Genomic DNA, 17,444 nt, shown 5'->3' with positions numbered 1-17,444 from the left:
AGGTCGCTTGCGTTGACACGGGGAATTAAACTTTGGTCGAGACTGCGTGCAGTGTCCTCCAGCCGTGTAAGAGCATCTTCATCCGAGCATCTCAAACGTCCGGGCGGTCCGTTCGGTCACTGATTGGTCACAATTTTGTGATCTAGACGGCCCTCTCAAACGGAGCTCAAAGGCGTGGGCTGACTGACACCTCTCATATCCAGCCCAAATATGGGGCGGATATGGGGGAGTCCAGGCACGCCCGCCATGTCAGCCCGGCCCACCCGACCCCACAAATATCCCCACATCCGAAAAATCCTAGACATCGGTCAATCTGAAATTCACTTCACTCCCATCTCCGTCCACTCCATTTTCGATCCCCTACCTTCGATCCGATGGCCGGCGACAGAACCGAGGCACATAAAGCTCGGCGCGAGCGGCAGCGGGCGAGGCAGATGGGGGAGGCGATGTCGGCCTGCCGTTCGCCCTTGAGCGTGTCGGTGGATCCCGAGGCCGCAGTCCTCGCGTCGGTCCTTCGCCGCTCTCTGAAGACAACGGAGACGTATGCGCGGCGCCTCCGCCGGAAGAATGCCACGGTGCACTAGTGCAGAACCGGGCTATAGCACCGGTTCGTAAGGCTCTTTAGTGCCGGTTCTGTAACCGGCACTAAAGGGTGGGGACTAAAGGTCCCCCCCTTTAGTACCGGTTCTGCACGAACCGCCGCTAAAGAGCCACCACGTGGCACGTGCCAGCGCCGGGGGAGGGGAGCCATTTAGTACCGGTTGGTAACACCAACCGGTACTAAAAGGTTTGGGGGTTTGGGGTTCATGATTTCTTTTTTCTTTAATTTTGTGTTTTCCATTTAATTCTTTTTCGTTTGCTGGTATTTTAGATACTACATATTATACACATTAGTATATATATAAATAGAATTTCTCGTAGAACCGATCATATATACATATATATATCATCGAATGTCTCGCACCACCATTCACACACATACACATGTATACATATATACAATTTGGTATATACAATTTCTCCTACATTGAGGCATTACTGCGGTAGCGGGTAATGGTATTCTCCTTTGGGATCTATGACCTGGTCGAGCAAAAATCCCGCTATTTCCTCTTGAATTGTTCGTACGCGATCCGTTGGTAGGAGCTTTTCCCACACCTTATCGAACTTTTAAGAAGGAGATCAATATGCATATGTATTAGTCGTTGTGTGATTAGATATATATAATGATGTAAAAACTGTGAATAGTATTCTGGCAAATGTACCCATAGCTGTATCAGGTACGCTCCTTTGGGAAGCCATCATGTGAATGTTCTCGCAAACGTAGTATGCACATAAATCAGTCCCCGGCGCCTGCTTAATGGCCTTTACGAGAATAGAATTCAATCAGATAATAATTAATCAAGCATGATACTTAATGGCATTGAAACTAGAATTAAAGAGATTATAGCTAGTTAGTACTATAATTAATTACTTACCTTGGGTCGAAACCAATACACCTTTGGTTTCCATTCGCCTGGAACCGTTTTGATGAACTTTTGCCAAGCCCTGCCCGCCGGCAAAGAAAATGAATAAATGAGTAATTAATTAGTTGATATCAGGAAATGACGAACTAAAGACACTACTAGAAAAAAGGCTATAGATAATATGAACACTAATGGCGCACCACACATGTAGTGCGCCACTACTATATACTAATGGCGCACCATGTGTTGGTGCGCCATTAGTGTCCAAATACTAATGGCGCACCACATCCACGGTGCGCCACTAGTAAAAAAAAATTAATTTTTTTCAAAACTAGTAATGGTGCACCAGGGGATAATGCCGCACCACATCCATGGTGCGCCACTAGTAACTTTTGTAAAAAAAATTCAATTTTTTTTTATATTTTTTTTTCAAAACTAGTAATGGCGCACCGTGTGTGTGGTGCGCCATTACTAGTTCTAACTTGGCCCAAAAATTCCACCGAATGCACTCTCCCTGGACCGCCTTTTCAGTTTTAAAAAAATAAAAGAAAATGATGGAAATGTCAAAAAAATAAAAGAAAATAAGTTTTCCATGTGATATGTGGTCTACTTGTTGGGGAACCCCGTTAAGCATTTTCAAAATCCTCAAAAACCTAACAGAAAAAAAGTTACAGGGCTTTTAAGATCTAGAGGGGAAAAAATGGACAAAATTTCAAACTTTTTTTTTGGGAATTGTTTTCAAAAAATGATACGTAATATGACCAGGAAGTTTGAAATATTTTTCAAAATTTCATCATACTCATGAACATGAACAAAGTCATAGACATCAACAAGGTTTAATAGGATTGATATGATAGATATATCAACAAGTGCCTGTTAAGTGAGGTGGTGCTGGGGTTGGATAGAACTGCGAAGTTAAGCATGCTCGGGCTGGAGTAGTGTGAGGATGGGTGACCTTCTGAGAAGTTTGACCACTTAGTGCGATTTGACTTGAGATTAAGCATATTGACCCGAGATTAAGCCATAGTGACCCGAGATTAAGAAAAAAATGAAAAAAAAATTGAAAAAAAAATTCTGAAAAAAATTTGAAAAAAAATTGTTAGTAATGGCGCACTTTCTTAGTCAGATAGTAATGGCGCACTGTGTGATATACTAATGGCGCACTCCCTGGTGCGCCATTAGTATATGGTATACTAATGGCGCACCAGGGGTGCGCCATTAATATTAAAATCTAATGGCGTGGTGCTAGTGGCGCACTTGTAGTGCGCCATTAGTAGTCAAAATAGGTGCGCCACTAGCAGGCCTTTTTCTAGTAGTGAGAGGCTGACATATATAGTTCAATAATGATTGAAATTACCTGTTGACTATCCCCTTCACGATTGAGTAGTCCATAGATTCTTTAAGTAGTGAGTCTAGTACTTCAATTGTTCCTTCTTCAACTTTAATGATTAATAAGATCCAGTGGTAACTGCATGCGTTTGCATGTATAAATTAAGCGGGCATGTGCATAACACTCATCAACTACCCTAAACCCTATACACTTATTAACATCTAGCTAGTAAGAAAAATAGAATTTATAGTAGAAGACAGTGTGACTCACTTGAAGTTGTAAGGAAGTAGTATATCTGGATTGCTATTGAGGCGTTTCAAGAACTCTAGCATGTTTTTCTCTACTTCTGCTTTATACCATTCATATGACCATGTCTCTTCATTAATGGTGTTAGGGTCAATGAACCCAATGCCATAGTGTCCTTCTTTTTTCACTTCATACATCTTCATCCTGCATAATACCACAAAAAATTAGTGAGGATAATTACAGTTAATGATCAACGAGAGCACTACACGGCTATCTTGAGACTTAAATTACAGAAAGAAATCACTTACAGACAATAGCAACTAATGATAGATTTGTCGAGTGCGTCTTGATTGAATAACTGGAACAGTTCTGAATACTCAACAGACAGAGCTAGCTGATGGAAGTAATGATCTTCGTTGACTTTCACCATGAGGGGCTCTCCATTGGTAGTCTTGGTAATTTCCATGTACCATTGATGCAACTCATACATTCTTGTTGAGAGCTTCTTGACCTCCTCAGGCTTGACCAGAGGTTCGCCGCGGACATATTTTCGTTTTAGCTCCTCCTCTTTAAAAGTTTCCATTGGCTCCAAGCCTAGGAGTTGTTCTACAGTGCATTTGATCTCTTTAGCCTGCCTTATATGGTCGTCAGTTATTACCAGCTGATCAACGCCGGTACTCACATGTGTTGGTACAATGAGCGGGGGGATCGATTGCACCGCCTGTTCTCCCAGCTGGGGAACGGTTTTCCCGCTTTTTTTGGCAGCTGCTTGGCTCGAGCTCGAGCTCGACTCCTTCTGTAGTCGTGCTCGATGTGCCTTTCTGATTTGGCGCTCATAGTCTGAGTCAACAGGCTTGGGAGCTGGTTTTCTAGCCATACGAATAAAGTGGTCAATGATTTCCTGGGTCACTTTCTCCCTTGGCGGCGGTGGCGGTTTCGGTCCAAAATTGGCGTCCACTTGGGCCTTTACTATGGCTGCGTTTTGTTCGTCGGTCATGTCGTAAGGCCTCTGCGGAAGAGGCGCGAGGCTTGGACCATATTGAAATCGCTTGCCTCCGCCTGTACCTCCTGTACTACCTCGACTTGTACCGCTACGCACCAGAGCTGCGGCGGCTCTCTTCCGCGATTGCTGAGGCAGCGGAGACGGCTGACATGGCTGAGTTGGAGCAGGAGGAGTGGCCTGACGCGGTGTCGGACTTGGAGGAGGAGTGGCCTGACGGTTGGCGGACTTGAAGCAGGAGGAGTAGCCTGACGCTGTGCTGGACTTGGAGGAGGAGGAGTGGCTTGACGCGTTGGTGGACTTGAAGGAGCTAGACTCTGCTGAGGCGGTGCAGACTGATGACTTGGAGGAGCGGGAGTCTGCTAATGCGGTGGCGGACTTCAAGGAGGAGTCGGCTGACGGTGTTGGTGGCCTTCGAAAGATGATGCAATCCTTTCTCCATAGGATGATACGATGTATGGCCTCTCCCAGTGTGTGCTCCTCATCACCTCCAGGAATGTCAAGCTCTAGCCCCGAATATTGGTCCACCACCTCATCAACCACGACACGAGCATAGCCGGGTGGAACCGGGTTGCAATGGAAGGTTGCATGGGGGGGGTTGTATAAGCAACGGCGTCCGCCACCTTCATGGATATGTTCTTCATTTTGAAGTGTAGCAAACAGTTAGTGTTCTCCATGATGTCATCCACCGGGTATCTATCGAGCAGTGCGTCGCCCGGGGCAGAACCCATGCTGCTTCTCGGCATGGATGGGACGGTGCTATCCAATGCTGGATCATCCGCTAGTTGTTGCCGCTGCTGAGACCCCCTTTCCTGGCTAAGTGAGTCGATCTGCTGCTGCTGCCGCTGGAATTTGAGTGCCAACTCCGCGTGCGCTGATTCTAGGCCTTGAAGGCGTTCTGCTTCCTGCTTCCTCTGCTCCTCCTCCAGCTTCCTCTTCTTCTCCTCCTCCATCTTCCTTCTCGCACGGCTTCTGTAGTCGGTGTTCCAGTCCGAAAAGCCCTCATACCACGGAACAACGCCCTTGCCTCGTGTTCTTCCCGGGTGTTCAGGATTTCCCAGGGCGCGCGTAAGCTCGTCGTTCTCTCTATTGGGCGTGAACACCCCCGTTCGAGCATCTTCTATTGCTTCAAGTAACTTATCTTCGGCTCCTTTAAGACATGCCTTCTTCGAAACCTGGCCTGTCTTTGGGTCCAACGCCCCCCATGCGCATAGAACCAAGTTCTGCACCTGGGGGGCCAGCTCAATGTAACTGGAGTGACCTCTGCAGCCAGCATCTCTTTCACAGACTTATCCCACCTGACCCTAGCCTATGGAACTGCTCCTTTTTTCGGCATTGGCCTTGTTTTTTCTTGACCGTTCCTTTAGATAATTCCGATTCCTTGAATTTCACGAAAGCGGGCCAGTGATCTCTTTGCTTCTCCAGTGTTCCCGTCAATTCTGGAGTCTTCTTTTCTCCTTCGGCGTACTTGGCCCATATAGTTTTCTTGTGGTTGCTGAATGCAATTGCCATCTTCCTAAGAGCAGCGTCCTTGACTTTCTGCACATCTGCATCTATGAAATGATCTGGTAGGGTGAAATGTTCCATGAGAGATCCCCAAAGCCGATCTTTTGCTCTTTGGTCGACAAAAGTAAGATCTGGACGTGGCTTTGCTGGCTCTTTCCATTCTTGAATGGAGATCGGGAGTTGTTCCTTCACAAGAACTTCGCACTGACGAACGAACTTGTTCACAATGTTCTTTGGCTCGCTTGGTTCGCCATTAGGTTTGATGGCATCGATGTTGTACTTTACGCCCTCCTTCAACCTTTTGGCCGGGCCTCGCACTGTCCTGCAGCCTGTAGAAGATTTGCTCGATCTGGAGGGCTGAAATAAGAAAGATCGATTCATTAATATATATACAAATCATTTAAAACATGTGATGATCACCAGATGCCTGCTTGTATAAATATACCTCGTCGGTCTCTGTTATTTCAAGATCAACATTTTCTTCGTCATCATAATCATAGTTCACGACTTCATCAATTCGGTCGTCGCGATCGAATATCATATCACCCTCCCCGGTATTGTTCAGATATTCGGAGCCGTCATATTCTTCATTCTGATCATCTGGCCCGCGAGGGGAGCGTATGATCTGGAACAGGGCCTCTTCTCCCTCTCTGCCGGTATTGTCCGTCATAGCTTTTATTTAACCAATCCAGAAGAAATATAAAACAATTTAGTATTCAAATTACAATGCATGCAATCAATAAGGAAAAACTGAATCATAGTACATAATATGCATCATCGAATATAATCTCGAATACATCATCTCGAAAATATATATAATCTCGAATACATCGTCTCGAATATTATATATCGAATACATCACAAGCTGGCTAGCTAATAAATATCGAATAATACAGAATAATCTAGGCCACTCGCGGTTCCTGAGGCGCGGGCGGTGGACACCCAAAGTGAAGGAACCATCACAGGATCATAGCTCCAGTCATCTCCCCAAAGAACCTGCCAGGTATTGGAGAACCTGACGTCCATAGCAGCCATGTAGCGACGGACGTGCTCGTCCTCCTCCCTGACACGGCGACGCACCATCTCCGGCGGGGCCGGCTCCCTCCACACCGAATGTGGCCCACGCGAACGCCACCAAAGGAGCTCAGGGTCGACGACGGGACCCGGGGCCAGGTTCCTCACCAAGCGGCGAGCCCCTGAAGGTAGCACCTCCCAGTGCCAGCCCGGCGGAGCCCAGTCCCGGGCATGGGTCCTCTGAAGCAGGACGTCGTCACGAACGTGTCGACGGCGAGGATGCGGGCCGGGCATCGTCGAGAACAAATACTATATGCCGCAAAAGTAACATTTTTTTAAATGATAGGATTGTGATTTCTTATATGCAAATTCTAAATTTCTATAACTAAAATTATAAGAAACTAAAAAAACATCGATCGTCGTCTAACAATGTGAAATTAATCTAATTCATCTAGCTAAAACTAACATTTCTAAAATTTCTAACATTTCTATAACGTTTCTAACATTTCTATATAACTAACATTTCTATAACATTAATATATCTAAAACCTTTGACATTATACTATTTGACAGAAAACATTTGTATAAAAAACAGAAAAAACCTTTGACATTATAACTAACATTTCTATATACTATTTGAAATTAATCTAATCTAATTAATTAATTCATCTAAAACCTTTGTATAAAAAACAGAAAAAACTAAAAACTAAAAACAGAATCTAGTGCAAAAGATGAACAAATAGTGTGTGTGTGCGCGCGCGCGCGTGTGTGCACCTACGGCGCCGGCGGCGCGGCGGCTTCGAATGGAGGGTGGAGAGGAGGAAGAGGGGCTCACAGCGCGGGCGAGGTCGAGGCGACGGCGACGGCGAGGTCTAGGTGACGGCGACGGTGAGGTCCAAGGCGACGGCGACAGCAAGGCGAAGGGACGGCGACAGGCCGGTGCGGCGACGGGGACGGGCCTGCGACGGGGGCGGCGCGGAGTTGACGGGGACGGCGCGACGAGGACTGGGGCGGCGCGGAGTCGACGGGGACGACGCGATGGGGGCGGCGACGGCGCGGGACGGGGCGGCGGCGCGATGTCGAAGCAGAGAGAAGTGGGAGATGAGAAACTGAATTTTTTTTTGAAGTGTTTCTTATATAGGAGGCACCTTTAGTACCGGTTGGAGCCACCAACCGGTACTAAAGGCCTGTTTTAGCTAGGCCAAGTGGCGGGAAGGCGCACCCCTTTAGTACCGGGTGGTGGCACCAACCGGTACTAAAGACCCCACCTTTAGTACCGGTTGGAGCCACGACCCGGTACTAAAGTGGGTGCGCTGGCGCAGTTGGGGTGTGGAAGTTTAGTCCCACCTCGCCTAGCGAAGAGCGGCCACACCTGTTAAAAGCCCCGGCGCGGGTGAGGTATCGAACTCCTCTCTATAGCAGGCTTTTGGGCCTAACTCTACCGCTCTGCCTTGTGGGCCCATTGGGCCTTGCGGGCCTGCATCCTGGCCCAACTAGAGGTTGGGTTTCTAGTCGTATGCAGGCCGTTGTGGCCCAGTAGGCGGGCTTTTTTTATTTTTTTTTTCTACTTTAGTTATTTTCTTTTATTTATTTCTGAGTTGTTTTGTGCTGTATTTAGAATTTATTTGTGAATATTTTTTTCTTTAGGTTCAAAAAATTTCTGTTAGTGCCAGTAGTTTTCAAATGAATAGTTTAAATTTGAATTATTTGAAATTTGTGTGAATCACTAGTTTGTGAATAACTTAACTTTAAAAATAGATTTTCTAGTGATTCTTTTTTCTTATGTTTAATATTACTGTTTTTATCATTGTATTCAATTTGGTAATACTTAGGTTATTTAAAAAATGAAATGCCTTTGTAACAGATGAGTTTTCGTCCGAAACCCTGATACTTCGAAAGAGATTGTCCATTTTGTACACGAAGTGCATCCAGTTTTTGCCGTAACCCTCTCTACTTTTTTGCACATGCTATGTGGGTGAAATTATGATACCATGCCAACTTTCAACCTTTTCAGAGTTCATTTGAAGTGTTTTTCAATTTTCAGGGTCATTTAGCTGAAAAAATCAGTAAATGCATGAAAGAATTTGTTTGCACATAAAATTTCTTCGTGTTTCAAATGCCAAAACACATAAGTACCCTAACTATTACAAAGATTCCCTCCGGTTTGTTCGAAGCGGCACTTTCTAGATACATAAGTTCGGAAACTCACTAAAGAAGAAAGTGATGACAGTGAAGCCGATCACATCCCAGAGTGTGATCTTTGGGTGTGAAACTTTTTCTTCGCGTGTGTCCCTTTGCGCCATAACCATGGACAATCTTCATCATTTAACTGGATGCTCGGGTCAATATTCACTGTGAATGGAGCAATTTCATCAAACTTTTCATAATCTTCTGACATGTCTGTCTTGTCATCCACTCCCACGATGTTTCTTTTCCCTGAAAGAACTATGTGGCGCTTTGGCTCATCGTATGATGCATTCGCTTTCTTATCTTTTCTTTTTCTCGGCTTGGTAGACATGTCCTTCACATAGAAAACCTGCGCCACATCATTGGCTAGGACGATGGAAAAGGCACAAAGGGACCTTCAAACCACGTCCATAGTCAAGTTCCCATATGTCCTCTATGTAACCATAATATGTTTCCTTTCCCGTCTTGGTTGCTGCATCAAAGCGTACACCACTGTTTTGGTTGGTGCTCTTCTTATCTTGGGCGATTGTGTAAAATGTATTCTCATTTATCTCGTACCCTTTGAAAGTCATTATATTGAAAGATGGTAACTAGGACAACAAGTACAAGTCATTTTCAATAGCGGCGTCATGCGTGGCACGTGTCTGCAACCAACCGGCGAAAGTCCCCGTTTGTTCACGTGTAATCCAGTCGTCAGACTGCTCCGGGTGTTTGGAGTGTAGAAAATTCTTGTGTTGCTCCAAATACGGAGCCACCAAGGCGGAATTCTGTAGAACTGTGTAGTGTGCTTGAGTGAGAGAATGTCCATCCATACATATTATTTGATCCCCTCCTAGCGTGCCTTTTCCATCCAGTCTGCCCTTATGCCGTGATTCGGGAACACCAATCGGCTTAAGGTTAGGAATAAAGTCAATACAAAACTCAATGACCTCCTCATTTTCATGGCCCTTGGAGATGCTTCCTTCTGGCCTAGCACGGTTATGAACATATTTCTTTAAGACTCCCATGAACCTCTCAAAGGGGAACATACTATGTAGAAATACAGGACCCAAAACGTTAATCTCTTCGCATAGGTGAACTAGGACATGCGTCATGATGTTGAAGAAGGATGGTGGGAACACCAACTCGAAACTGACAAGACATTGCACCAAATCATTCTCTAACCTTGGTATGATTTCTGGATCGATTACCTTCTGAGAGATTGCATTGAGGAATGCACATAGCTTCACAATGGCTAATCGAAAGTTTTTTGGTAGAAGCCCCCTCAATGCAACCGGAAGCAGTTGCGTCATAATCACGTGGCAGTCATGAGACTTTAGGTTCTGGAAAATTTTCTCTGCCATATTTATTATTCCCTTTATATTCGGCGAGAAGCCAGACGGTACCTTCATACTGAGCAGGCATTCAAAGAAGATTTCCTTCTCTTCTTTGGTAAGAGCGTAGCTGGCATGACCCTGATGTATGCCGTCTTTTCCGTGCATACGTTGCTGGTCCTCCCGTGCCTCCGGTGTATCTTTTGTCTTCCCATACACACCAAGAAGCCAAGCAGGGTCACACAAAGATTCTTCGTCACGTGCATCACGTCGATTGCGGAGCGGACCTCTAGGTCTTTCCAATAAGGCAGGTCACAAAATATAGATTTCTTCTTCCACATGGGTGCGCGTCCGTCAGCGTCATTCGGAACAGGTTGTCCGCCAGAACCCTTTCCAAAGATTACCTTCAAATCCTTGACCATATCATGTACATTAGCACCAGTACGGTGGCGAGGCTTCATCCGGTGATCCGCCTCACCTTTGAAATGCTTGCCTTTCTTTCTTACGGGATGCCTGCTCGAAAGAAATCGATGATGTCCCAGGTACACATTCTTCCTACAATTATCCAAATATATATTGTCGGTATCATCCAAACAGTGCGTGCATGCGCGGTATCCCTTGTTTGTCTGTACTGAAAGGTTACTAAGAGCAGGCCAATCATTGATGGTCACAAACAACAACGCCTTCAGGTCAAATTCTTCCTGTGTGTGCTCATCCCACGCACGTACACCTTTTCCATTCCACAGCTGTAAGAGTTCTTCAACTAATGGCCTTAGGTACACATCAATGTCGTTGCCGGTTTGCTTAGGGCCTTGAATGAGCACTGGCATCATAATGAACTTCCGCTTCATGCACAACCAAGGAGGAAGGTTATACAAACATAGAGTCACAGGCCATGTGCTATGGTTGCTGCTCTGCTCCCCAAAAGGATTAATGCCATCTGCGCTTAGACCAAACCATACGTTCCTTGCGTCACCTGCAAACTCCTCCCTGTACTTTCTCTCGATTTTTCTCCACTGCGACCCGTCAGCGGGTACTCTCAACTTTCCGTCTTTCTTACGGTCTTCTCTATGCCATCGCATCGCCTTGGCATGCTCTTTGTTTTGGAACAAACATTTCAACCGTGGTATTATAGGAGCATACCACATCATCTTGGCAGGAATCTTCTTCCTGGGGTGCTCGCCCTCGACATCACCAGGGTCATCGCGGCTGATCTTATAGCGCAATGCACCGCATACCGGGCACACGTTCAAATCCTCGTACTCACCGCGGTAGAGGATGCAGTCACACTACTAGGGAAAAGCTTATACCACTAGTAGAAAAAGAGGCTTCCATACGCCCCCATTAGTCCCCAAAATAATCGAACCGCGACCAAAGGGGTCTTTAGTCGCGGTTCGGGAGGAGACCCGCGACCAACTATCTGGGCCCAGCGCGCTCGGTCGACAGCTGGCGGACGGGAGGGGCTTTAGTCCCTGTTGGCCTGGCCAACCGGAACTAAAGGTCCTCAGGCTGGCCCAAAGGCCTTTAGTCGCGGTTGGCCAGGCCAACCGGGACTAAAGGCCCATCCCTATATAGGACTTAGCTCACTTCACTTAGCCACAATTGGTGCCACTTCTATTCACAATATTCAGAAGGGGGGTGGTGGGTTTGCTTTTGGTTCCTCCTATGCACACAAGGTGTTCGATGAAATGCCCGAGAGCATGAAACAAACATGATATGAAGTGTCCGAGCCACACTTGAGCTTTCTCATTTATTTTTCCTCCGCGATCGCGGTTAGCAACTTGAACCTTTCATGTGTCATTGATAAAATATGCATGTGTGTAGTTCATTGTTTAATTTGTATTATTTCTAGCTAGTTAGTTTAACAAATGCATGATGGTTAATTATATACTTTATATAATAATAATGCAGATGAATCGGCAATGGATGTACGGTACCCGACTCTCCGGCAAGTTCACTACGGGTTTGAAAGATTTCCTTGTAGTGGCAAATGCGAACAAGCAGCGAGGTTTTATTATCTGTCCATGTGTTGTCTGTAAGAATCAGAAGGGTTACTCCTCCTCAAGAGACGTTCACATGCACCTGCTTCGGCACGGTTTCATGCGAAGCTATAATTGTTGGACCAAGCATGGAGAAAGAGGGGTTAGAATGGAAGAAGATGAAGAAGGGGATGATATCGATGACAACTATCATGATCATTTCGGTGATACTTTCATGGAGGATGATGCTGAAGGTGGGGAAGGGTTAGGTGAAGGTGAAGAAGAGGCACATGATGAGCCCGCTGATGATCTTGGTCGGACCATTGCTGATGCACGGAGACGTTGCGAAACTGACAAGGAGAGGGAGAATTTGGATCGCATGTTAGAGGATCACAAAAAGTCGCTGTACCCAGGATGCGATAATAGTCTGAAAAAGCTGGGCTGCACACTGGATTTGCTAAAATGGAAGGCACGGGAAGGTGTAGCTGACTCATCATTTGAAAATTTGCTGAAAATGTTGAGGAATATGTTTCCGAAGAATAACGAGTTGCCCGCCAGTACGTACGAAGCAAAGAAGGTTGTTTGCCCTCTAGGTTTAGAGGTTCTGAAGATACATGCATGCATTAACGACTGCATCCTCTACCGCGGTGAATACGAGAATTTGAATGAATGCCCTGTATGCACTGCATTGCGTTATAAGATCAGAGGCGATGACCCTAGTGACGATGTTGAGGGCGAGAAACCCAGGAAGAGGGTTCCCGCCAAGGTGATGTGGTATGCTCCTATAATACCACGGTTGAAACGTCTGTTCAGGAACAAAGCGCATGCCAAGTTGTTGCGATGGCACAAAGAGGACCGTAAGTCCGACAGGGAGTTGAGACACCCCGCTGATGGAACGCAATGGAGAAAGATCGACAGAGAGTTCAAAGATTTTGCAGCTGACGCAAGGAACATAAGATTTGGTCTAAGTACTAATGGCATGAATCCTTTTGGCGAGCAGAGCTCCAGCCATAGCACCTGGCCCGTGACTCTATGCATCTACAACCTTGCTCCTTGGTTGTGCATGAAGCGGAAGTTCATTATGATGCCAGTGCTCATCCAAGGTCCAAAGCAACCCGGCAACGACATCGATGTGTACCTAAGGCCATTAGTTGATGAACTTTTACAGTTGTGGGGCAGACCTGGTGTACGTGTCTGGGATGAGCACAAAGAAGAGGAATTTGACCTACGAGCGTTGCTTTTTGTAACCATCAACGATTGGCCTGCTCTCAGTAACCTTTCGGGACAGACAAATAAGGGATACAATGCATGCACGCACTGCTTACATGAGACTGAAAGTGTACGTTTGGGTAATTGTAAGAAGAACGTGTACCTGGGTCATCATCGATTTCTTCCCCGAAATCATAACGTAAGAAAGAAAGGCAAGCATTTCAACGGCAAGGCAGATCACCGGCCGAAGCCTGCGGAACGTACTGGTGCTGAGATATTTGATATGGTCAAGGATTTGAAAGTCATCTTTGGAAAGGGTCCTGGCGGACAATCAGTTCCGCGGGGAGTTGACGGGCACACACCCATGTGGAAGAAGAAATCTATATTTTGGGAGCAACAATATTGGAAAGTCCTAGATGTCCGCTCTGCAATCGACGTGATGCATGTTACGAAGAATATTTGCGTGAACCTGCTAAGCTTCTTGGGCGTGTATGGGAAGACAAATGATACAAAGGAAGCACGGCAGGACCAGCAACTTTTGAAAGACCCAGATGACCGGCATCCGGAATGGTTTCAAGGTCGTGCCAGCTACGCTCTTACCAAAGAAGAGAAGGTCATTTTTTTTGAATGCCTGAGCAGTATGAAGGTCCCGTCTGGCTTCTCGTCGAATATAAAGGGAATAATAAACATGGCGGACAAAAAGTTCCAAAACCTGAAGTCTCACGAGTGCCACGTGATTATGACACAATTGCTTCCGATTGCTTTGAGGGGGCTCCTACCGGAAAATGTTCGAGTAGCCATTGTGAAGCTATGTGCATTCCTCAATGCAATCTCTCAGAAGGTAATCAATCCAGAAGATCTACCACGGTTACAGAACGATGTGGTCCAATGCCTTGTTAGTTTCGAGTTGGTGTTCCCACCATCCTTCTTCGATATTATGACGCACCTCCCGCTCCACCTAGTCGAAGAGATTTCCATTCTCGGTCCTGTATTTCTACACAATATGTTCCCCTTTGAGAGGTTCATGGGAGTATTAAAGAAATATGTTCGTAACCGTGCTAGGCCAGAAGGAAGCATCGTCAAGGGCTATGGAAATGAGGAGGTAATTGAGTTCTGTATTGACTATGTTCCTGACCTTAAGCCGATTGGTATTCCTCAATCGCGGCACGAGGGGAGACTAAGTGGAAAAGGCACGATCGGAAGGAAATCAACGATATGTATGGACGGTCATTCTATGACTGAAGCACACCACACAGTTCTGCAAAATTCCAGCTTGGTGGCTCCGTACTTCGAGCAACACAAGAATATTTTACGCTCGGACAACCCGGGGAAGCCTGAATCTTGGATTAGAAAGGCCCACATGGAGACTTTCGGCAGTTGGTTGCGAAAACATTTAATGAATGACAATGATGTTGGAGATCAGCTGTACATGTTGGCCAAGACACCATCTTCGACTATAACGACTTTCCAAGGGTACGAGATAAATGGGAATACATTTTACACCATCGCCCAAGATAAAAAGAGCACCAACCAAAACAGTGGTGTCCGCTTTGATGCAGCAACCGAGAATGGGCAAAAGGTCACATATTATGGTTACATAGAGGAGATATGGGAACTTGACTATGGACCCTCCTTTAAGGTCCCTTTGTTCCGGGGTAAAGGTGGACGAGCAATACGGAATGACAATGGTGGATTTCAACGATCTTGGTTACCTTGACGAACCATTCGTCCTTGCCAAAGATGTTGCTCAGGTTTCTTATTTGAAGGACATGAGTAGCAAACCGAGGAAACGGAAATATAAGAAAACGATCAGTACATCATGCGATGATCCAAAGCGCCACATTGTTCTTTCAGGGAAAAAAACATCATGGGAGTGGAGGACAAGACAGACATGTCAGAAGATTATAATATGTTTGGTGAAATTCCGCCCTTCAAAGTGAACACTGACCCAAGCATTAAGTTAAATGATGAGGATGCTCCATGGATACGGCACAATCGTAAGCAAGCAGGGACACAAGGGAAGAATTGATGTGTAATAATTTATTGTACCAAACTTTGTTGAATGGATCATGTGAATTAAAACTTACGATGGCGAATCCGGATGATTTGTATTTGGTCGATGAACTGAATGATGTATCAAACCTTTTGTCAAACCTTCAAGGGATCGAGGATGTAGAACAAAAAAATCGGTATCGCCATCATACAGCCCTGCCGTATTTGGTCGATGATGTAGAACAAAACAAGGTATTTGGTCGATGAACTGAATTTTTTGATATATTATTTGTATTTTTAAGATTTTAAAATGAATTAGTTTTATTTTTCTGAATTTTTTGATATATTATTTGTATTTTTAAGATTTTCAAATGAATTAGTTTTATTTTTTTGAATTTTTTGATATATTATTTCTATTTTTAAGATTTTAAAATGAATTAGTTTTATTTTTCTGAATTTTTTGATATATTATTTGTATTTTTAAGATTTTAAAATGAAAAGTATTTGAAAAAGGACCTTTAGTCGCGGTTCGTGACACGAACCGCGACTAAAGGCTCTTTCCGCGCGGGAACGAAAACGGCGCGAAAAAACCTTTAGTCGCGGTTCGTGACATCAACCGCGACTAAAGGTACCCCTTTAGTCCCGGTTGGGGACACCAACCGCGACTAAAGGGTACCTTTAGTCGCGGTTGGTGTCCCCAACCGCGACTAAAGGCTTGCCCTATATATTCTCCGCGGCCCTCGTCTTCTCCGCGCTAAGGACCCAACGCATCCAGGACCTCGTCTTCTCCGCAGCGCCGCCCTCGTCTCCGGTAGGTGCCCGCCGCCGCCTGCCGTCCTCCTCGCGTGCCTAGAAGAAGAGGGGACCGCTGCCGTCGTCTTCTCGCCCTCGTCTTCTCGCCCGCCTTCTCGCCCGCCGCCGCCTGCCGTCCTCCTCGTCGCCGCGTACTGGATGCGCGCCTTGCCAGCCTCGCGCGCGTGCGGAAATGGCGCCACCGTGCGTGCCCGTGCTGGTGGTCACCGCCGCGTGGGCAAACTAAAAATTGAGCAAGAGAGCAGAGAGAGAGAAGGAGAGCGCTCGGGGTCGTGGGGCCCACCCGTCAGCGAGCGAGAGAGAGAGAGAGCAGAGAGAGAGAAAGGGACTTGAGCAGTTTCTGTTTATAGATTCATAAATCCATAACTAATTCATAAATTCTCCAATTTGAGTGATTCAAATTTCTATACATTCAGGAACTTGAGCAGTTTCTGTTTATAGAAAAAGTTCAACATGCTTCTGCAATAATGTTTGTACTAAATAATTAAATACAGAAAAGGGAACTAAAAATGGAAACTTGCAAAATTCATAACTTGAATTCTGTTAACTCAAACTGAGCAAACTTGAGCTCTAAAATTTTGTCTTAACAAAATATACACAATGGTATTTTATTTGGGAATAATTGTATAAATTTGACCAAAAAAACATCAATTTTCTGTTCTGGTCATAAAAGAAAAGGAAAAAGAAAATGGCATAACTAATTAAATAATTATCCAAAAATTATGTTTAATACCTCAAAATGTTCAGTGAAACATTTGGCACATGTTTTCAACCTTATACATGCAGTTTGACATCTAAAGTATTTCTGTTTTTGTTGTTTTCCAAAAATGGCTGAAATGAAAGCAAAAATTAATAGCTCTTAATCATTCAACCGTCACTGCTCCTCCTCTATGTCCCCTTAATCTTATTTTTTAATTCCTTTATACTTAATTAATTTTTACTACATGCAGGAGTGACATATGGCGGACAATAGAGCCGAGCCGCTTAGGGATCCGGAGGCTGAACGTTATTTAATGGGCATCATAAACAACGAGATTCCTTATGTGCCGGGCTCAGAAGATGAGCAAGAAGAGGATGTAGTCTCTTCTTTTCTGAACCTTGACGGTGGAACAGACATTGTCGATGATCAAGAAGGTGAAGGAACGGACATTGTCGACGGAGGTCAACCGTCAACAAACGACGATCTCGAATTGCAAGTAGCAACCACCTCCGGCGAGGTATATATATACATTGAGCCTCTCGTGATACAAACTTACTGAAATGTGAATACATATGTATTAACGCGCGCGACTCTCTTTCTTTTTTTAGCCCTCGGCCGGATCGAGTACGACAAAGCGTGGCAAATCCAAGGCGATGAAAACAGGAGAAACATATACCATTGATTTTGTCAGT

Source organism: Aegilops tauschii, chromosome 3 (genome assembly GCF_002575655.3).
Source record: "Aegilops tauschii subsp. strangulata cultivar AL8/78 chromosome 3, Aet v6.0, whole genome shotgun sequence".
Lineage (NCBI taxonomy): Eukaryota > Viridiplantae > Streptophyta > Magnoliopsida > Poales > Poaceae > Aegilops > Aegilops tauschii.
The sequence above is the reverse complement of the archived record's forward strand: the minus strand, read 5'-3'. Positions refer to the sequence as shown.